This window comes from Acromyrmex echinatior, chromosome 12 (genome assembly GCF_024713525.1).
Source record: "Acromyrmex echinatior isolate Ae372 chromosome 12, ASM2471352v2, whole genome shotgun sequence".
NCBI classification, from domain to species: Eukaryota; Metazoa; Arthropoda; class Insecta; order Hymenoptera; family Formicidae; genus Acromyrmex; species Acromyrmex echinatior.
This window is the reverse complement of record NC_141863.1, coordinates 3,798,961-3,822,149: the sequence shown is the minus strand read 5'-3', so window position 1 is coordinate 3,822,149 and position 23,189 is coordinate 3,798,961. Positions and strand designations below refer to the sequence as shown.

At 37.8% G+C, this 23,189-nt stretch overlaps 1 protein-coding gene across 5 annotated transcripts in view; it reads right to left on the bottom strand.

Annotated features, from left to right (window-relative positions):
* The window catches only part of NLG-5 (neuroligin 5), a 271,314-nt gene that overhangs the window by 163,222 nt on the left and 84,903 nt on the right, over nucleotides 1–23,189 (bottom strand). For 3 of the 5 annotated variants that reach the window (XM_087411741.1, XM_087411742.1, XM_011066031.2), the window contains one exon: nucleotides 18,702–22,986. The gene's annotated coding sequence lies outside the window, so the exon portion shown is untranslated. The remainder of the gene's footprint in view (nucleotides 1–18,701; nucleotides 22,987–23,189) is intronic. The other 2 variants (XM_011066032.2, XM_087411744.1) reach the window with 1 other exon arrangement.

The window sequence follows — 23,189 nt, the reverse complement described above, 5'->3', positions numbered from 1 at the left end:
CGTCCATTACTGTAGAATCCTCGGTCCATTACTGTAGAATCGAAATATCGTCCGTTCCGACCACACAGCGTGCACTACAGTAAGAGTATCCCATCCTTGTGTCCCATCCGCTTCTCAACCCGGCATCGACCTTGGTATCAGGATTTTCGCTTCCAATTTTCCCAAGGAATCCGTGATTAACGAGACACCCGGCGATACCGAAACACTCGACGGCACAAAGCCGGACCGTAATCGGGATTTTGCGCAGAGTACGTTGCCTCGTAGAGACGCGGACGCGCAAACGGGTACTTTATACAACGCCAAGAGTAACACTCATGCCTCGCATAAACGCACGCTTCCAACGAGCGCTATACAGATACCTGCAGGCCGAACACTTCGTAGTCTCGGTGAAAAATAAACCGAGATATCCCTTGTTCGCGTTCCAAACGGATTGAGAAGAATGGAATCATTTCACCGGTTAAATCTGCGCGTTATTTTTGCCTGAAAAGAGAAGCATAAACAAAAAAACTGATATAAAGAATGTAAGGTCAGTCGAGCAAAAATTTTTAATCTCTCGGATAAATTTAATGAGATTTTCCCACAACATATATATTTTTAATACATATAAAATATATATTATATAAATATATATGATAAAATATACACTAAAAAAATGTTTTTAAATTTTCCAAATATTTTCTTGAATAGCAATACGTAAACATTTACTAAACTTAACATATACAATATTATTTATTTGTTTAAATACGTATTACTTTCTTTTTTGAATAAATATTTATTTGCAGTAAAGATATGTTTACTTATTCAAGAACATATTATTTAAATTTAGGATTTTTTCAGTGTATATTACATACACTTTTTTTACATTTAATTTAATTTAATTTAATTTAATTTATTTAAAAAATTTACAATTACAAGAGCCATTGTAGTTGAAACGAATTTCCTCTATCTCGAAAATATCGAATTTACCAGCTCAAATTCAACTAACGCAAACAGCTTCCTTTTTTACACCGTCATTACGTCCATTCTATTATACGCCTGTTTTGCCCTTTTAAGAAACTCATTTCCAGTTATTTAGACAAACTCTTGCGTTTTCGATGACGCGAAAGAAAACTGGCTTTCGATGCAAAGAAAACGGAGAGGAAAATTGGCTTGGAGTGGAGCAACGAGAACTAGCAAACGCTACGGGGTCGAATCGGTTGCCGTTTCATTGGTAGAGTTAAAGCCGCTGCATCGCACACGGGCATCGCATCTACAGCTGCAAGCTGCAAACGGCAGTAAACGAGCCACGAAAGGAGATGAGAGAACGTTCAAGGAGAGTCGGACACGGAAAAAAAAAGATCAAATGAGACAACTCCTCGGTGACGCCTTTGAATCAAACCTCTCTCTCTCTCTCTCTCTCTCTCTCTCTCTCTCTCTCTCTCTCTCTCTCTCTCTCTCTCTCTCTCTATCTATACCTTCTCGAAAGCACGAAGCTAACTTCCGTCACGAGGTCAATGCAAACATTTCGGAAACCCCATTTCGGATTGCACCAACGTTGCGAGAACCAAATAAAGATGTTTTGCAGCTCTTGTAGTGAAAGACGACGATACATGAACGTAATATGATGAGGAAATGTAATATATACGGTGCACAGAGCAGAACAAGTCTGTCTTTATCTTTCCAGAGGATGATTCGGACAAAATTGTGCGCGCCCGGCGACATCGTAGGATAACACGATTTACGCAAGGCGCAGGCTTTTAATCCGCTCGACACGATGAATCTGTTAATTTCATCGAGCCAGGTAGTGTCAGCGTTTTAATTAACCCTGCAATTAAACGCCAAAGTAGTTTAACAGGGTTAATTACCGGAATCGAAGTAAATATACCGACCACCAACGCTAAGGTCGATTAGCGTCCCTTTCTCTCTTTCTCTCTCTTTCTCTCTCTTTCTCTCTCTCTCTCTCTCTCTCTCTCTCTCTCTCATTCTTTCTCTCCTCTCTCTCTTTATCTCTCCTTCTTCTCTTCTTCTTCTTCTTCTTGTCATTAAGAAATAGTTTTTCATGAACGACATCGCTCATCGATAATGTTCTTTTTATTTTGTGGTACGAAGATCATCGCCTTCTACAAACCACGATTTTCTACCATGTCGCTTGCATGAGACCGCACACAGCGAAAACACGAAGAAACAATTCGTTGTTTTTAAGAGCACTTTCCGCCGCTTGTTTTCTTTCCTCTTTTTAGATCAGAACAAGTCCAACTAAATTATAAATGGCTGCATGAGAGAGATTACAAAAATTTTATCAGAATATATAAGGTACTTGATTAAACTATTTTCAATTAAAAAAGGGACGTAACTTTTGATATTTTGATAAAACAATACTTCACTTCAATATAATGGAACAATCGATGGTAAAACGATAACTAACATAAATGTTATAAAACGCGCAATGAGATTGGAACTTCAATGGAACGGGTGTAATGATGCAAGGAAAATAACGCGAATCCAATAGTAGAAACAATGCAATTCCCAAATGGTCGAAAGAGCTGGGGATAAGAGATGAGAAAACAAGATCGCGATGATTGGCTCGCACGAACACCAACCAACATTGCTTTTCTGATCCGCTGAAATATCAGCTGAAAGGTAAGATTAAATAGCAATAAATAAATTTCACGCTCAAGCTCGAACAAGACACGTAAAATACGATGAACACCATTGGGACTCGATATCCGAAGTCTGACGAAGCAACATAGTTGGTCGTGCGTGAAATAAAAAAAAATGATACTTGAGGAGGAAGTGCAAGAGTTTCGTCCTCGAATGACGAAAATATATAAAAGGAAAGATACGTGGCGATCGTTCTCTGTTTAAGTGAAAACTCAGATATGACTCGGCGTAAAAGTTACCAGGCTGACTGCCGAGGAACATGTACTTACAATCTTTCGCGAAATGTCGCGACATGACGACGACCGACGACCACGAAGACAAGCGCGACGACGACGATGTCCGCCATTTATCTTGCACTGAAAAACCAAATTATAGATAAGGCGCAATACCTGACAGCCGCGAATAATGCCGGGCCACCAACACTTTTACGACACCTTTATGACGACTTTCTCTCTCCACGTTCCTAACTTCTTCGCCGATATAGCGCAATCCTCCCTCTGGCAATTTACGCTCCGATGTTTACGACTGCTCGTGATTGTGCGAAATTCACGTTTCATCACCGGTCTGATTAACCTTTAACGTCTGATCGTACGACATATGCAGTGCTTCAAGTCTACGAACTATACCATTTCGCCGAGTTTCATTAAACGTGAATTTCCTGGTTTCTTGAATTACGCGCCGTGCTTATAAAACGGATTAATTATATTATTTTGGAGTTTATTAATAAACAAAGGCGTGAGTTTAAAGAAATTAAATAACTAATAAACCTTCTCTTAGAATATCGTTTCTACGGAAATTACTAATTAATGAAGCAAATAGATGTTTTATGGAAACAGGTTCCTAAATAGAGAGGAAGAAAAAAGACAGAGAGAGAGAGAGAGAGAGAGAGAGAGAGAGAGAGAGAGAGAGATTCCGCAAAATTCAACGAAAAAGGCATCTTGATATCCTCAGTAATTACGGAGAATTCTCGTGCGTCTCGGCAGCCGCAAAAAGATTCGCTCTTTACTTTACAAGATTAGCAAAAAAACACTCGTACAGAATGAAATCCTCGCAATGTAAAAAAAAAAAAAAATCAGCTTGCAGCACTGCCACGACCAAGTTCCGCAATGAAACTCGAGAGCAAGGAGTAGGATTCCCTACCGAGAGTGAGGAGGGATTTCCTAGCAGATATTCCCCGTACCCTTTACACGCGGCTCTCCGGGTCGAAGAGCCTGAACTGAATGAGCGGAAAAAGAAGTTCCGACTCTTTTGCTGAGAGAACCAAGTTCGAAGCGCGCCCCATGAACCGTGGATACCGAAACGAAGTGACGCTAAACTAATTTCACCCGCTTCTGCTCAGAACGTTTTTCGACCCCCCGCCTTCGGCGCCTGGAACTGAACCCCCCCCCGTCGACAGCGAAAGGGAGACCACGTCGTGGTCGGTCGCAGAAGAGAGAGAGAGAAAAAAAAACATTATGAGTGCAGCCATGGATAAAAATCTCGCGACACAAAGGACGCACCCATCTTCCCCCGTGCCCGCTTCTTTCCGCTCGCCGTCTCTTTCCGTTTTCTCTTGCTTCTTCCATCTGGTGTCACAACATTTTTCTCCCTTCAACTGCCGTACTAATTGACGTTTCGCTAGCGTGCACTCTGCACGGCAACTATCCTCCCTTTGGAGCCAAGCAGCGAACAGCTTTCTTTGTTATCCTAATCACGAGAGCGATATCATTAGCCGCTGCTTCCCGCATGCGCATCTCTACGCCGCACGCGCAGGCCGCTTTTATTTGCGAGCTAATTTATTATGCTAATTACTATTCCAAGTACGTTCCACGCGCGAGTCGACTCGCGTGCTCGTTTCAAGAACGAAACGACGCGCGCGCGCGCAAACTTAGTTTTCGTACAATTTGTCCCTCTTACATTCTTTCCTTTCTACCTCTCTCTCTCTCTCTCTCTCTCGCTCTCTCTCGCTCTCTCTTTTCTACTTGCGCACGAGGTTTCCCTTTTCTCTCTTGGTTTTTTTTTTAATCATGCGACGAGTTTAAAGAAGAGCACGGGTACCGTCACAAAAAGAGGACAATTGATTGGCCTGATTGCAATTGTACTACACGAGCGTTTACTCGAATTCTCGCTGGGCGTTTTCTATCGCGCGCTTGTCATTTGTCATTTCATGTAATCAATAGAAATTATTGTCAACAAAAATAACTATTATTAATGCCAGTTATCGTAAATTTCGTATACATAATACATCGTTTTTATCATCGAAAATTTTTTTCGAGATCAGTTATCTCATCAGTAATCAACCGTATGTATTTAAAAAAGAAAATGATTTCCCGAGATGCCGAGAAGAGAAACAATGAGGTCGCTCAGTGTCCTGGTTTATTTAGAAAACATCCGTGTCTTTTGTCCGTTTTAATCAAGCCTACCTACCATTTATGCAAACCCGGAGAACTATATGCTCGTAGAAATTTAATGGAAACCCATTCTGTGTTACAGATTGGGAGCTTTCGATTGGATGATATTCAATTTTGTTTTATCACAAAGAGGTAGAGTTCTGTGCACAAACATTAATCATTCCCTTTGATATTCTGCAATACTCAACAAACATTCGATTATGCCCCGGGTCCCGTTGCAAAACGAAACTAAAAAAATAAAGGAATTTCTATTAAATTAAATATTATAATACGCGTAAATAGCCTAAGTTAATATATTTACCAAAACGTGCGGCACAATCTCTTTGTTAACTTTGTTATCTGATGAGCTTGATTAAAGGCAAGCGCAATATAATACCGGTCGTAATAATTCAATTACAATTTATAGTACCACTGCGCATTGCCCATTACCGGTAAACAATTTATTTGCAGCTGCAACTCATACATCTGTGCATAAATTACGATCGTTGTAATTATTGACAACTCACCAGCAACATTGGAAAATATCATTTTAAAGAAGATATCAGTTTCGTATATAATTTTAGGACATAATAATACATAAATTAATTAATATAATTCGTTATATCGAAATCAGAAATTATAGCATTGGATGTTTAAACATTAATTTGTATATGTACTAATGTTTAAATATGTAAAATGATTAAATGTTAATTTACAATATGTCGGATGCTTGAGCATTACCTATAATTCGTATTCGCGAATAACGACTTGACTATAAAATAACCGTAACAAAAAAGTGTTCACAAAAAGGGATATGTTTAAAGAAAAAAATATATGAGGAAATAAATTATTTTTTGGATAAAGAAACCTATTAACACTCTAAATATTACTGAATAGTGTATGAATTCATTTTAGCGACTTACAAAATAGATTATATTAAACAAGATAACAACGTCACGAAAGTTATTGTCACGATATGGCACAAAACAAGTTTAAAATGACCCGAGGTTAAATGTTTTCATGCATTCTTGTATTTTCACGTGTTTACATAGTGATAATCTATACTAATGACGAGAGCGATGCAGCAATTTATTATCAACTACGTTTACATGGCATTTATCTCGAATTTACATATTTTGATGTATTACGCGGTTTTATATTATATTTAAAGCACATAAGATCTTTCTACTGCAATAATTTCTATAATATATAAAATGACAATTTATGAAGTTTATTTTAAACGTGTGCGCGAGAGAAAATTCTTCTCATTTTATAAAATTAATTAATTCCACACAGATTGTGCTCTTTATTGACTTTTCGCATCTGAAACTAGGGCGCCCGAGGTGTTAACATAACGTTCGGATAATGCACGAGCCGTTTATTTTGAAAGTAAGCCAGTTGCGAGACATCATGAATTTGAATGAGATGTGAACATGAACCGACGTGCTATAGATATAGTATGATGAGTTTAACAAGATTCCCGATAAGCGGGTTTACCACAACCCCGAAATAAATCAGGCTCATATCATTTTGATCCGTATTCCGTCTGCTTCTGAGAGAAAAAAAAATCAAACGACGCGTTCTCGAAAGAAGATGGAATTCTGGAAAGAACGGTAGGATAACTCCGGCAAATACGCCACCACGTATACCACGTTGGGATTTACGCCGCAGAAATCAGAAAAAATAGAAGGAGTGGGGGTAATTTGTTATATTATATATGTGTGTTATATCATATATGTATGGTTTATGTTATATTATTATTGTGTTATGATTTTAATTTCTTATTGTTAATATTAATATTATTGTGAGTTGAATCGATTTAATCACTGTTAAGTAGCGTCATAAATTATAATCTACATAAAACGATTACTATAGGACGTGCAAAAGACTTAGTGGTTATTTCGTGATACATGAGTGCAGAGGAATAATAAAGCATGTTGTGTAACAAAATACAAGTACTTTGCTCTTGTATTCTTTGTTTAGTTTGTTGTCTTGTATATCCCACCTGTTTGGAATATACCGCATTTTTAGCGGGCGGGATTTATGCCCAAAGTATACAAAGTGGGCAGATTAAATTCAGTGCACTAAATGCAATAAACACATTACATGAAATATGTACCTCATGTCATAACATTTGTAATACATGTGTGGGAAGATTGTAATTATTATTTATTACTTCGTATACATATTTATCATTCTTATTCCTTTATAAAACTTTATAAACGCATTTTATAAGTTATTGTGTCGTTTTATGTGCATTTGTAAATTTTTTATTAGCCATACATACCCCCCCTCCCACCTATGAGTAGCCATATATCCCGCCTCTATAAGGTATACGGCAAAAATGCAAAAGAGATTAAAAAAGTTCCATTTTTAATACGCGCGAAGTACGAATATAAATATTTCGGATTTCTAATATTTTTTTCATAATAGTAAACAGTACAAAGTTTTACTGATATAGTTAGTTTACTTTAAACATAATAAATAATACTTAATAAATTAAATTTTTGATAGGTGCGGCGTATATGGCAGAGTCATCCTATACCCAGACTCATCTGCATCATATGCGATGTCTCGATTATCTGTGCAAATCTCGCGAGAGATTTACACGACAATTCAACGTCTCTCGGTGCCATCCCTCGTCTCACTCTCATCTCTCGCGTCGGGTCTGATTTTTTTTTTCCTCTTCCGGCCTGCAGCACAGCCGTTGTTCGCGGTGGCGGAACTGATCGGGAAAATCACACGACTCGGAGAAGAGGCGAAATTGACTCCAGATACGATGCCGGAGACGAGAATGCAGCCGAGGAAGGAAGAAACGCGAGGCAGGAAGAAGGGAAGGTCGTCGTGTCAGGTTATTGAGAGGTGCGCGCCATTATCGTTCGCCGTTCGTTGCAAAAAGTTCCGGATCCTGGGATGAGTGCACCGGAACGAGGAATACGCGTCTTTCTCGAATACGTGCCTCGATCTTCGATCCCCGACGAGCTCCGAGGTGCCCGAGGACAACGAAATGTCTCGGCGAGAGGAATTTTTAAAGAAGTTAAAATGCTGGGAGAGAGGGAGAGAGAGAGAGAAAAAGAGAGAGTACCGATACTAACGCGAACCGTAAACTACGGAAAACGCGAGAGATGGAATTTATGGCACGAAATTCCGATGATTATCGTTTTAAGTTTTATTCCCAGACGTATGAAATTGAGGTTGAAATTTTGACACAAAGAGCAAAAAAATTTGCGGAACGTCGGTCGCAAGTCCGATGCCGTTCTGACAACGGTGAGATTGAAAAGGTGTATCCCAGCATCGCGTGCAAAACGACGAATCAGCGGAATACTTTGTGTGATAAATGAACAATGCGGCTACAAAGCGAAACCTGCCGACGAAAAGCACAGTTGGATCCGGTGAGATATCCAGCGAATGGTTTTATTTAAATGAAAAAATGCGAGTTTCTTTCCTCTGTTATCCACGTTTTTTCCAAGCATCATTTATAACACAGTAATAATAATGATATACCGTAATTGGTTGGATTAAGAATAAAAGATATTCCAAATAAATAATTTATCGCTCTCTACAGTTTATGATCTTTTTATAAATTGTTTCTAGCAAAGCTGAACGTTCGATAATCTCGTCCAAAATAAATATATAATCGATACAAAGCGCAATCCCTATTTATTTATCTTCAGTATTCACACCATCGGATATTTCGTGTCGTTACTTAAGGTAAAGAGAAACGATGTTCGCAATACTGTTAAATTTATGAACAGAAAGTTACGCTGGTATGAGTGTCGTCCGACTAACAAGTGTACCATCACCTGCTGCTACGTGAATGTGTTGGTAAGATCGACTGATCCTCTGGGTTTCTTTCGTCTTCTTTCATCATAGCTTCTCTATTCATTGGTATGAGAGAAAGAAACGCAGTGGTAATTTAAAATGGCTTTTGATCTTTAGGAGTTTTCTGTCATATTTTTCTCGCACGATCTATCTTTCAAGGTATATCGAAGATGTTACGTAATGCGTTTTATGTAATAATAATGTTTATGTATCTAATGAATCTAAAATATTATCAATGCTTAAGGATGCTCGATGGAGAAAACAAAGTAAATTTCTAGATGGTCGAAATGTTGTCAGTATCATCTGTTTAAAAGCGTGTGTAATGTTACGATCGTATTTTTAGCCGGAGGCTGAATTACGAGATTATTTCAGCCGTCTGGCGGTCGAAAAAAAAGCAGTGATGTACGGCGCGCGATTAAATTATTATTTACCAGCGAGCTGCGGGCATTAAAAGCTCATTTGCACGTGGCCGCATCGTGATACCAACGTAGAAGCAGCGTGCTTCGAGGGAGACCGTGTGGTCGTGCCATTTTACCCGTTTCTTCTCTATTCTCCGACACTTCTCTAATCGGAGCTCATTTCTTCAAGGCCGAGCATTAATCTGAGCGAAGAAGCGTAAGATCAAGTGGAGATTAAGCTCGCAACGACCTCAGCTTAATTGGACCCACGAAATAATTACGAAAAATTAATTAATAGACGCGGTACGACAATCATCGAAAACGTTACTCCGCTCACATCGTTACTACCAACTCGAGTAAAGTTGCACGTCCACACTGCGGATCTATAGATATTCCATTCTAACCACGCACACCTGGCTTTTAATTTATTTTTCTCAATTAGAGCAGCTGTTGGCGGTTTCGTGTCTTTCCTTTTAATCGCGTTCACGAGTTCTCCCCATTTTCACGAGAAATGCGTCTCGACCGGCTGAACGGACCGTCGAAGCTGAACTCGTTGTTTTTAATATTTCGCGAATTTCGAGGTGCAGCAATCGGATGCAATAATTATTGAAGCTGATAGACGAAATAATTCAGATATCTGATATGATCGATATCCCGATTCTTCCGATGAAATATTTCATTGTAGAATTGTCGGCATTCAATGATTCGCATTTTGTTGCGACGTTTACAGTAGATCTTTATCATAATCATCATCTCAATAATCTAGCATACAAATAGTAGACTTATTATTTAGTACTTATGTCAGAAGGAAATTTCTGAATGAAATTTATTAAATGATATTCTGTGCAGCAATGCACTTTCTTCAAACTAAACTATTCAAAGGAATGGTAGTAGTATCTTAAACGGCTGGCACATTCTCTGAGTATACACTTCGTTAATTTCTTTCATCGCAGCTCTCTGAGAATTTCTCATCTTTTTTGCTCTTGGCATCAAAAGAACATCCACGTCGTATTTACCGACTCCATCACTCAGAAAGCACACATACCTGCGCGGCAATCATCCGTGCGTTAATGAGTATTTTTCGCTGGATTTACAACTACAATCTTTTCTAATCATTTGCATAAGGAGAACGTATATCCATAAATTGGTATGTAACGATTTGCGAATAAATCTTTTTGACGCAGACATCAGTTTTTAAATGTACGATCAGCATATATTATTGTACGGAAATTTACGCGAACATTAGGAGACCATTCAGACGTGCGACAACCATTCGAAGTAAAATTCGTGCTCCAAGTTAGAGTACGGGCTGCCCATAAAATCGGTGGCACTCAAAATTTTCACTCCAAACAAGCGATATATAATATCACTTGCCCGAGGCGACCCGGCACATAGACAAACCGGGAACAAACGTGTCGCGAACTAGCAAAGACTGAAGGGTGCTCGTTTTCCGTTGTTCGTTTCTCGCGAATAGAACTAACGTAAAGGATTTATGAAAGTGGTTTCGCGATTATTGAAGTCTCGCTAATAATAAAAAAACTGTATACTTCTTTCTACATTGCGTTAAAATTAAAATTATACAATCCTATGAAAAATGAAAAAAAAGAGACTGATAACAGTTATCAAATGTTGAGTGAAATAATTTCAATCAAGTGTTTGATTAATATAGGCAAATATATATATATATATATATATATATATATATTAATTTAATAATTATTACCAAACGTTGATTGTATTATTATATTTGGTAGTATAAATATTTAGATATACTAACAAATTACTTTTTTATTATATTGATCGAACATCTATTATTTCACTCAACGCTTAGTAGCTATTAAATTCTTTTACAGTGTAATAAGATTGTATACATATAAATATATTATAAAAATAAAATCAATAAAATCGAGAAACGTAACGAGAAACGATACGTTCTGTTTCCATTTTATTTTGCGAGTGATATAAAATATACGATAATACGTTTTGGACAAACCGAGATGTAGTTACTTCTTTGTCAAATCCAGTTCTCCAGGATTTAGTTGACAAATTTTTTGCCGCGAATCTTCCAGGTGAATCTAAAAAAAACCTCTCCTCCACGTACTGCGGACGCTCCTTCTTTTCGAGGATGACATTGACGAATGTCTGCCGTCGGAATTATCTGACGCGAGAGCGCTTCTCCGAGAGAGAAACGGATTCACAAGGGCCACCTGATGTTTCCGCCTCGTAGCGGTGCAAGGTGATACGAACGAACGGAATATTCGATATCACTTCTCGTGCAGGGTACCGCATCTCAATCCATTATAATTACATCAGAGGGATGGGCCACACATGGGGAAACGAGGAGAGGCGTAAGACACACTGTGGGGGTAACGTGGAGAACGAGAAGGGGAAGGTGAAAGGGGAAAAAAGATTAATAGCTCGCAACAGCCGTGGTTGTTGCAGCTAACGATGACAGAATGAAAAATAAGTGTCGGATAACAGCGAGTGTTTCTAATGTAATAAATAGGCTGGAATTAATGCACGATTTTTCATCGGCCGTTATCGAGTCATGTATACCTCGCACTGCAATTTTGCGCGTAAGGGATCCCGTGTAACGGCGATTAATGATATCGTACGCGCGAATAAACGATTCTCGCGTGCGACGGCTCACTATTGTGTTTATTACCTCGTGCGAACGCATTCGATAAATCGACATATTGTCACGCATGCGGAAAATATGGATCATGTATGGGAATGGCTATTTCTTTCCAATTTCAGTACGAGCATGAAAGATTGAGCTTTTTTATTTCTGAGAAATTACTCTCTAAATCTGAATCAGTGAATAATCACTAATTACTCAGTGATGTACTTGGCACTTGATAATTAGTGAACTAAAAAAGGAAGAATGTTTGAGCATTATATAACTAAAAGACCGATGCATGTTAATTTCAATCTTCCAATATCATATTCATTGAATTTAAGCACTAAAACAAGGTCAGTTAGATCACACAACAAAGATTAGCTAGATTAAGAATCTCACATTTATTAATTCACTGATTACAAGTGGCAGACTTGATATTGATATCAATGATTATCCACTGATTCAGATTTAGAAAGTAATTTTGTAAAAATAAAACGGCATTTTCTTATTAGCTCGAGTATCAGCTCCTTGTAGAACATCTTGTTTACTATAATACGTCTACGTTTGAGAGAGGAAGAACAAGAGCTCCTCTCCCACTGCTAATCCTGCAAGAGCTCCTTTCCTATTCGAATTGAAACGTTCTCTGGACTGGCATTCAGATTAAAATATCAGACTGATATATATCTGCAATTTGCAGTTTCTCGTAATATAACATTAATAAGCATCATCGTCAAGATGAGCGCGACCAGACTCGCAAAGATAGCATCTTATGCAAGATAGCTGAATCTTTTCAATTGAATTAAAGATATCAATCTTAATGATAGAGATAGGCAGAATACTGAGAGAGAGAGAGAGAGATGTAGAGCTTACACAAGCATCGCGTTACGCGACAGTACGACCGAGTTCGCAGGACCACTCCGTTGTACTGCGTTCCAACAAAATATTCGTTTGCCTGAGAAATGTAATTTGCACGAATGAAATTTGTACGGTAATCTCCGTACGTATGCGAGCAAGCGACCGCGATCTCTGCAGGCGCAGACGGTTAACTAGAAAGTTCAACACGATGATGCCGGTTTAATACCGGTGGCTTTCGGAGAAGTCCCCCGCGTGTACAGGATCGCGTTTCGGATCGCGATTCCGTCTAATTCATACAGCGAACGGAATTCAAACAGGAGCGTTTCCCGATAACATCTACGATGAGCGTTGGCGAGTCGGCATGCGGCACCTTATCGTGTACGCTAACTAGTTAATTAAGGGATGCACGTCTCTTAATTAAGTCGGCTACCTCCCGTTCTCCGGCTACATCTGTCCTCCTACTTACGTCCTCGCCACGCTGTCTTCGTGTAAACGACGAATTAATACGGTCTCGTTTTCATCGCGCAAATACTGTATAGCATTCTTACGAACGTCACTTACGGTAATATCGTTATGGTTCAGTTCCCTGCGAATAATTACGGCCACTCCGATAAATGGATTTGTGCTGTGCGTGCGACGAGTGAGGATGTCTTCACCTGTGCCAATTCCGTCATCAGGTAACAGAGCATGGATTTCCTTTCCCCCGTGAATCACGTGGTACTCGGAATAATGTATGCATCAGTACGCTGTGCGCGACACGTATACAACTCGCGGAAGACAAGAGTGCTTAGCATTCGACGATGTGCAACTTAATTAAGCATGATGAACGAAATGTTTAACCGCGCACGAGTTTCCCCGTAAAGAGCCACCCCCTTTTTTTTATCAATCTTCTCGCACGTTTAATTCAACTTTCACACAATGACACCGCATGATTGATAATTGCACGCCACGAGAATAAATCAAGTGGTTAATTTAGAGAGCGGTTAATTTGCTAGCACTGCAAATTTGCTAAGGAGTGTTTACACTTTGCTCGTTCGACGCGAATAATTAAATGTCTCGTGGCGGAAGTGCATTCATCAAACTCGATGGAAATCGTTTCTGAAGATCGTATGGAATGCGGTGATACAAAACGTAGATATTTCTCTTGAGAAGGGTCGCGCGGAGCCCGTGGAATCCTCGCTAGATCACAGCTAGAATGTGCTCGTTTTCTGTCACGTATAAAACGGAAACTGACATACTATTACCCAGTGCATTCTATCATCTTCTCGATGTCAGAATAGCTGACGGTTTATATTTCATGAATAACTCCTACGTACGTCTCCCTATAGACGTAAGGCAATAAAGTTAAACGTTTAACGATGATTAAAAAAAAGCTGTGATATACAATAGAGCCGATGGATTATAAATAAGCACAACGTGAATATAATTATTAAATACATGCCAGTGTATTTATTTTAACATATCGACATTTATTATCTCTACCTTTTGATATAAGAATAAATTCGTGAAAGTGTTTCAACTATTTTCAAGCATTCGTTGTGAGAAAGCGATTTCGTTGGCAATCTTACATGTCGCGAAAATGTCACGTATTTGAGAATGCACGGCACGCGTACGGCATTCGGGAAACGCGAGCATGTAATCACACGGTTACCGGGCAAGCATCAACTCGTAAAATCTCGAACGATGGGATGACGCTGGGAATGGGGCGACGAGCAGAACGATCGGACACACGTATATGTGGTACGTGTGCATACGCGAGGAAGAGCAGAGGAGATGGATGAATCTGGTGCCGGGTCGACTGTGATGCACAAAGGGTAAAGTAACTTGATACACACAAGTCAAGACTTGATATGCAAAGCGCGTGTACGACCATGGCGCATATCCGCTGGCATGAAAATCCTACGACGACGACGACGACGACGACGTCAAGAATCGCGCGCCGGCTTGGAAACGTTACTCACAATGCCGGAAATCGCGTCGCTTAATAGCAATATTTTTTATGGCAAAGTAACAGGAGTCCCGAATACCTTTCGCGCGCACGTGCCGCATTTACTTACAATTGTAACAAGTTGGCGCACTGCACCAAAGAGTCAATTTACATTTTCGTAACGAATTCAGAGAAGTAAAAGGTGTTCCAAAGTGGAACTATGATTGAAGATTAGCATAACGATTGCAAATAGTCCTCATATTTATAATAGGTATATTCGAAACTTAGTAATAATACAGAACAAACAATTTTGCTGAAGTATCTATTTAAAAAATTTATCGTTTAATGTTATTTCTTGTGACTTGTTTCTTTTGAATTCGAGACGTGACGTGCATTTTGCAGCGTAAAGTTGGTCCCTCAACGTTTATTTGTTAGTAATTTTTTAATTGAAAATGTGTAATATCAGTAAAATCGACTTATTTCAGAATGTGCATACGAAAATATATCGAATGAGATTAGTTAAATCTAGATTGCTCGTGGTTGAGTGTGGCAAATTTTTTACTAGAAGCGTGCAAAAAAAATTCGAAATACGTATGCAAACGACTATAGCAATCGAACGTGCTATAGAAAGTTAATTTGTTCAGAAGTCAACTTCACACGAATAACTAAATTTTCATGAGAAAAACTTCTTAATAGTATAATAGTAATAGTAATAATTAAGTAATGTAACATATAAGTGTAATAAACATAATTTAAGCAATAGTAAATAATAATAAAAGTAATCATGTTTTTAGTTAGTGGTATGATATAAGTGGTATGATATAAGTATCTCCATTATTTGGATTTAGGACAGACCGGAAAAATCTAATTTAACTTTGCCTTGATCCAGGATTTCCGCACTTTTCTTGCTATCTCATAGTAACGTCGCACTTTATTGTGCATTATAATTGGCAAGCGTACATTGCGAAGCTACAATTAAGCCTTTACTCAGAGTAGTCAGTGGTTTGTGCGTTACTAAACCTGCTCATTAAAATTTTTAAGTCGACAACCGTAACAATTTTACAATCCTGTTTATATTCCGCACCACATCAAGATGTAAAATCGTGTTTTTTTTTATCATAAAAGCTGCTTATTGCGACAGAAATAACCGAATAATAAATTATTTTTCACTTAGAATTGTTTTATTCGCACATAATATTCCACATTGAATGAAAAAAGAATTTATTAAATTTTAATAATTATTTGTTTGAATCAATTAATATATATTTATTATCAAAAATCATTAATTTGATTCATCATCTTTTTATAGAATAAAAATTTATTTAATGTGAATAAATGTTTAGTTAGTACTATTCAAACAAATATTTATCAAAATTAATTAAATTTTTTTCAATTATAAAGTTTCTGTAAACGTGTGTCAAACTAAAAAATTATAATTTTAATTTTTTTTAAATATTGTAAGTTGAATTTTTTCTTCAAAAACTAAATACGTAAAAATAAATACTCAAGTAATACATATTATAGAGAAACAGAGACAGAGAGAGAGAGAGAGAGAGAGAGAGAGAGAGAGAGAGAGAGAAGGGAGGAGAGGAGAGGAGAGGAGAGAGAGATGTGATGGAGTGTAGTACATCCAAGCACGTTCTACGGGTCAATATGGCAGGTCGCTATCGTGACTATTATGTGAGAGGCCAAATCATTACGATGAACACGTACGTTGATGTGTGCGCTATTACGAAAATGATGCCACTGAATTCAAGCTGTGATCTATCAGAGAAATTTCATGAAACCATTTTAGTCAATTCTTAATAAAGTTATTATGTTTGTATCGTTAAATATTGTGTACACGCTATTTCAATTTACTTCCTACAATTCCAAAGAAAGAATAGGTCTAAAGAAAATTGTTTTTTAAATGCAATCAATATCGAAAGAATTAAAAACTAAGAATATTCCTTTTATAAATTCAATGCCGCGCTGATTAAGACCGTCTGCCGGATGCGGAAAGAATCCAATGCGGAAGGAGAAAAAAAACTTTATGCGTAGCGCTGGAAATGGAGTAGAAAATCGAAGACAGTTGGAAAAGCATTTCCAATATCGGAGACGCCATAGGCATACGATAAAACGCAACGTCAGTAAACAAGATTGAGCGTGCCGGCGCTCATTTGAAAAGTAGCAAAAACTTCCATGAGTATTCTTCCAGTAGGAACGAGAAGACTAACTCGATTTGCCAAGGATCGGATAATGGTCTGAGCAATTTTTAAAATTACCTCCTAGTAATTCTCATAAGAAATAAGACAATCCACACGAACCTTGTTCTCAAGGGAGAACGACGGACGGGAGGAAATATAAGAACAATACTAGAACGAGAGTACCAAAATGAAAATCGAAATTTCAATTCAAGCATCGCTGTCGAATCGAGCTGCGCTAATCGGATCCTCGATAATAGCGGCAACGTGACCCGGATTTGAGACGTTTATATTTGAAAGTGAATCCGCAAACTCGCAGAGGCTATTATATTACAGGTACATAATTACGTTTAAACGCTATTCGACTGGTTTTACTTGGGCGGAATCGCCGTCAGATTCGATTGCGCTCATCAATTAATTCAGAGCGTAGTTAACTATAACGATTCGGAAGCTTGCGTGTGGCGTGCCATTACGATCGTTGTTAAAATGTCAGGCGCATTCAATCGCGGACAGAATTACGAGGACGCGCGCTATGAACTTCGTTCGATTGCAAATCAGTTTGACCACGAGTACATACGCGGTAGGGCCGGCTACTCGGAAATTATTTACGACGATCCAGCTATACATCTAAATTCTGATTTTCCATGAAAATTTTAGATCTGAGAATTCACAATTTATTGTATGCTCATAATAAATATTTAAACAATAAATTTTATTGTTTAAACTCTTATTATAGTTAATATAGTTTAATCAACAATAAATTTTGAATTCATAAATATTGAAGATGTAAACACTAAATATATTGTATTAAATTAATTATTACATTTAATTAAAATTATTACAGGTTCAGCAAATTTATTAAATAAAGGTTTTACAGCGAAAAAAATTACTTAACTTTAATATTCCTAATTTGCTGAGTTTGTAACTTTAATAATTTTAATTAAATATAATAATTACTTCAATACAATGTATTTACCATTTTTATTTACAACAGCTTTATTTTTGTTTCTCTCAGATCGATAAATAGACATTTCTGTAATTTCTCTGCATTTAGAATTGAATAGAATAAATTTTAAAAGTAATCATTAAATTTGCTTTTCATTTCATGTGAAAAGCGCCAGTTTCCATTAGTCGAATAGCATAAAAAAAGATATAAAAAGTATAAAAAAGTAAAAAAGATATTCAAGTAAAAAAGAAATCTCGTCAAAGTATAATCGTTTCATCAGTAAATGGTTATTTCACACAATGAAGGACATTGAGTGCCAGCTGTAATCAATCGAACGACAATTATTTCATGGTTAATGCCGGATGAACTCGAAAAAGCATATTATTAAACGAGAGAAGACCAGAAATATTCTGTAACAATTCTACTTTACATAGATATGTATATATATATATATATATATATACATAGAACAGAATTGCGTTATAGATTCATATATGTATTTACATATTTTACATGTATCTATGGAAAACACAGAATTGAGTTATACATTCTCTATTTTCTTATCTCGATGAAAGAGATTAATAACTTTGTTTCTCAAGATTACATTTTACATATTCCATACTATCGTTTCTCCGTAAAACGAAATTTCGATAATAAGATTGTTTCCAAAGCCAATATTTCTCAGCACAATTCTTTCACCACAATATATCAATAAAAGCTTAAAAATGCCAGTAACGGTCTCACAATATCTAATCCTTAATGGTTATTAATCGAGCTTCCCTAAGCTTTTCGTTCAATGAGAGATTTACGATACCGTCTAATCTGCTTTTTATCCCGTTTCGCGATAAATTCACGATTAATATAACGCGCGGATCAGGACAACAAAAGGTTGGAGGTTCCGTCCAGGAGATTAACAGTGAATTCGTCAAACATCGACTTACCAACGAGAGCGGTCAGAGTCTCTCTCTCTCTCCAGCTGAGCGTGGCGTGTAAATCCACGTCCTGCCGACCGTTCGCAGCATCCGGTCCTCGTGCCCAGAATAATCTGTATTGTCCGAAACACGCTCCGCGCCGATTCACTCTCGCGAACGCGTCAACGGATGAGGACCATCCTATATTGCATGCCCACACTTGTTCGTACAAAGTTGAGAGTCACGGGAACGCACTGCTGGACCGCGTGAAAAGTGCGAGTTTAACTTTTCGGGGTCAATTCATGAACACTTCCGACTACACACATCCGCGACGAGAATTTAAATGGGACAGCACCTGAGTCCTCTTCAGGATGAGCCCAATATGTCCAGTAATACGTTGAACGATCCGATAAGAGAACGATAATCGAAGGAATGTTCATTTCTGGTCACTAATCGCTCATGTATGTTGTATACGAGAACCCGTTCGGAAACTGGGAACGATCAATCATTATGCGTGATGCGGTTATTAAAGGCGCGACTGAACACGAGATATCAAACCACGAGCGGACGATTCCTATGAATGATCGACAATCGGACGAAATTTGGCCGACATAGACGATATAATGGAGCCGATAACGTTCTAATGATTTCTCCAGTTCCATGAAAATTCTCATGCGTTCGCGAAAAAGTTCAGGAAAGTTTCACGACGGCGGGAAAGGGAGGAGAAGGAAAGAGAGAGTGATGAAGCACATCCGTTTCGATCATGGAACATTTCGATGAAATTTCGCTATGAGACGACCGTCGTCGTCGACGACGATAATAACGACGACGACGACGACGACGACGACGATGATGAGTACGAGGCAAGTTTCAGTTCGCGCGTGAGTATCAAACTTTTCGATGAGTAATAATCCCTATCGGTTGCTCGTGCCTCTGTATCCCGAAGATGAGTCCTCGAGAGCAAGATCCGTGATTCCGCGATCGCATCTGGGAGAACATCGCGCTACCGATTTACCTCGGTATTTGATCCCGGCACGTTCATTTGCGCACGATTACCGACTACGTGCATATGCGACTCTCTCGTAATCACTAATTTTCCGACGATTCGCGATTAAATCGCCGAGGACACTCTCGACTATCTCACATCGTTTCGATATCTATCGGTGATCGAAAGTGAGTCCAATATCTAACACTGTGAGAGAACACAATTGATACGTCGGATTTACGCAAACGAAAAATATCTACACGCGGATAATCCTGGGTTCATGGCTATCACTTGACTATTTGGCGAGCTGAACGAAGGATTCGTCGAAGAATCTGTAGAATAAAATTTATCCGCTTCGGAGGATGATTTCCCATCGGTGACGAGGAGTCGCCGTTGAAGAATAATGTCGTGACGTACCGGGAGTCACGCGCAGGTAGCACGTGACGCGCGACATTGTCGTGACGGCGAGAGAGAGAGACAAGGGAGACGTACAGTCCACGTTACCCTTAGGCACGCGGGGCGCCCGACGTGACGCTCTGGTCGGGTCTGTGTACCGGGGTGCTACTGGGGATAGCCGTATGCTTGTTTTTGCAGAGCTACGGGGCGAGAGAGTGAGACTGGGAGCATAGTGGGAGATACAGGGTGAGAGAGGGTCGCGAGCGGGAGAGAGAAGACGAAGAGGATGAGAGGGAGGAACGGACTGGTTGAAGCGAGACAGGTAATTCAGTGAAGTGGATGAACGAAGACGGCAGTAATAGCGAAGCGGAAGAGCACGAGAGGGTTGACAGGGGATGAAGCAAGAGAGAACAGATGGAACGGAAGAAAGAGGGAGAAAGAGAGGAAACCAACCCCCTGTCGGGTGGACTCGGCTGGCCTCGACGACGAGCGACGTCGCGACGGCGCAGCGCAGTCACCACCACTACCATCCCTCTCTACATTCTCTCCCTCCCGTCGCGAGATGGGCGACTCTCCACGCCACCATCCACCTCACGCTGCTTGCCAACCCCGTACCCCGCACCTTTTCCAGGGCCACGGATCGATCTCGACGTCCGTCCGTGTATCCGTACGTACATCCGTCCGTAAGTAAACTTGCCGCTATACGACCGCTATGCTAGTGTATACTCGCGATCAGTCAAGATCACGTATGTACGAGTGTCTACATACGCGTGGAAGCCTCGTTCTCAGGAATGCGTGTCAAATTTGCGACATCGAGTCGACAGAATCGTGGATCTCTCTGAAAATCTTATTCAGAGACAAAGTGCGCTCGCGATTGTACGACGATCGAGAGAAAAGTTACGTATCCCTTAAATCGTGTATAGTCATATGAGTGATCATTGCTAAGCGCGTGTCCAATTCGTAACATGGACCTGATCGAGAGGTAGATCGTAAAACTAGTTTAATCTGTCTCGCGAATTTTTTTTCAGTACTTTGAGTACCTCGTTATGCGGTGATTAACGAGATTCCGGGAGAATGGCTAAGCCGCCAAGTTAACTTGAAAAGTTAACGAACATTATTTCGAATGATACGACTACAATTGCAAGTTACAGCGAGAACACGTATGCTCGTTCGCAAAGTTCATCTTCGTATGTTTGATTCTCAACAATTCGCACAGTAGTATATCGCAAGGAGCCTCGTGTCGGTGTGAACTTACACAACTGCCATATGCGCGTTTATCTGCTGACATTTCGTTTTAGTGGCGTGCACTAAACTAGCTCGCACACGCACGTTGAATTCGTAGCTTGTAGACTTGCAATTTCTCATGACAAAACTATATTGCTAGTAAGATCGGATGTTTATTTTACTATTAAGAGAAACGGTTTTTCACTTTGCAAAGTGATAAACGAGTCAGTGCGAATAGCTTCCTTTCTCGAGCTTGCAATAGCAATCTATTACGCGAAAAACTGATAAATTCGGCACAAGATAAAATACCCAACTTGAAAAGACTATATAATGTAAAAAAAATTTTTTTTGAGATGGCTACTGTCAAATGAAGACAGATTGTACCAACGTGAATTATTTCACGCCAAAGATATATATATATATATATATATGCTATATATACGTACAGTAATAATTCTTAACTTTGTATTTATCTTGCAACTTATTTTTGAAAATTTTAAGTTGAATGAGATATTCAAAATAAAGTTTCAAATTTAAGATGTAAACGGTTTATAGTAATATATTGATAAAAAATTGAAATGAATGAAATATAGGTTAGACAATTATTTATATGTAATCACACATTAAGATAGTGTACAATTTTTATCTAATATTTCGAAACAATAGATATATATTATTTAGACGATAATATAAAATAAAATTCAATAAACTATGTAGGCTATGTATAAAAAGATTAGGATAAACTTGACGCATTATAGAATAAATAATCCCACAATAACATATTTCTTATTAAATAAATTAATTGGTACACATAGTTCCTATTTTTTCTTTCTTTTGAATTTAAAAGCATTTTCATTTTATTTATTTATACTAATAATATTATAAATATATTTAAAAAATCTTTAAATATTACAATTTTCTTGCTCCAATTTTTACAACATTTAATCCTGAACAAAATAGGAAGTTTAAAGTAAGCCTCAAATTCTACTAAAAAATATTGGTAAAGAAAAAAATTATGTATTCAAATATTAATAATTTTTTTCTACTTTAGACTTTATAAAAACTAATTTATTATCATTCCATATATATAGTTGTAATACTACACATAACTATCTTCTTTTAATCAGCGACGGTTTGTGAAACATGCATTAAAAAATTAAATTTAAAAACTTCAAATTGAAAAACAGCAGTATTTATTATATTTATTACATCAATTATATTAATTTTATTCTATTTCTCTTTTCTCTGATTTTTTTTATTTTTTGAATTAAAAAATTAATTATTTATATATTAATTATTTATAATGCATTTAATACTAAATCCATTAATATCAATATACCTTTTCATAGTGTACACAACTTAACTTTTGTAAAACTTTTGTAAAACTTTTGCTTTATATACAAGAAATAATGAATTCTAGGATTAAATATTTATATTTTAATCCTAATCTGTTTTAGCTTATTCATTTTAAAGCAACAAATCTACGAAATATTATGTTCGTCTGTAATATATTTCTATGTTATACTTATTCATTAATATTTAATTAAATATACATACTCATTATATTTAATACAATGTTCTTTTTTCATAAATTCGTTACTTCTCTCTCTCTCTCTCTCTCTCTCTCAATATAAAATAAAAGATAATTTAAAACTCACAGGAACGATGCGCAGCAGCAGAGTTATGAACTACGTTGCAAACTACGTTGTACTGTAAAATACAAATATATTCAAGTTATTAAAACGCTCGAGCTAATTAATGTTCTTTTCTTATTTATTTTAGGTATTAAATTTTTTATTCATCTTCGAATAAATATTTAATAACGTAATTACATAATTTATATAAAAAATTTTTTTCTTTTTTCCTTATATTTTAAATACAATCCTCTACAATGCTTTATGAATAAAAATTTA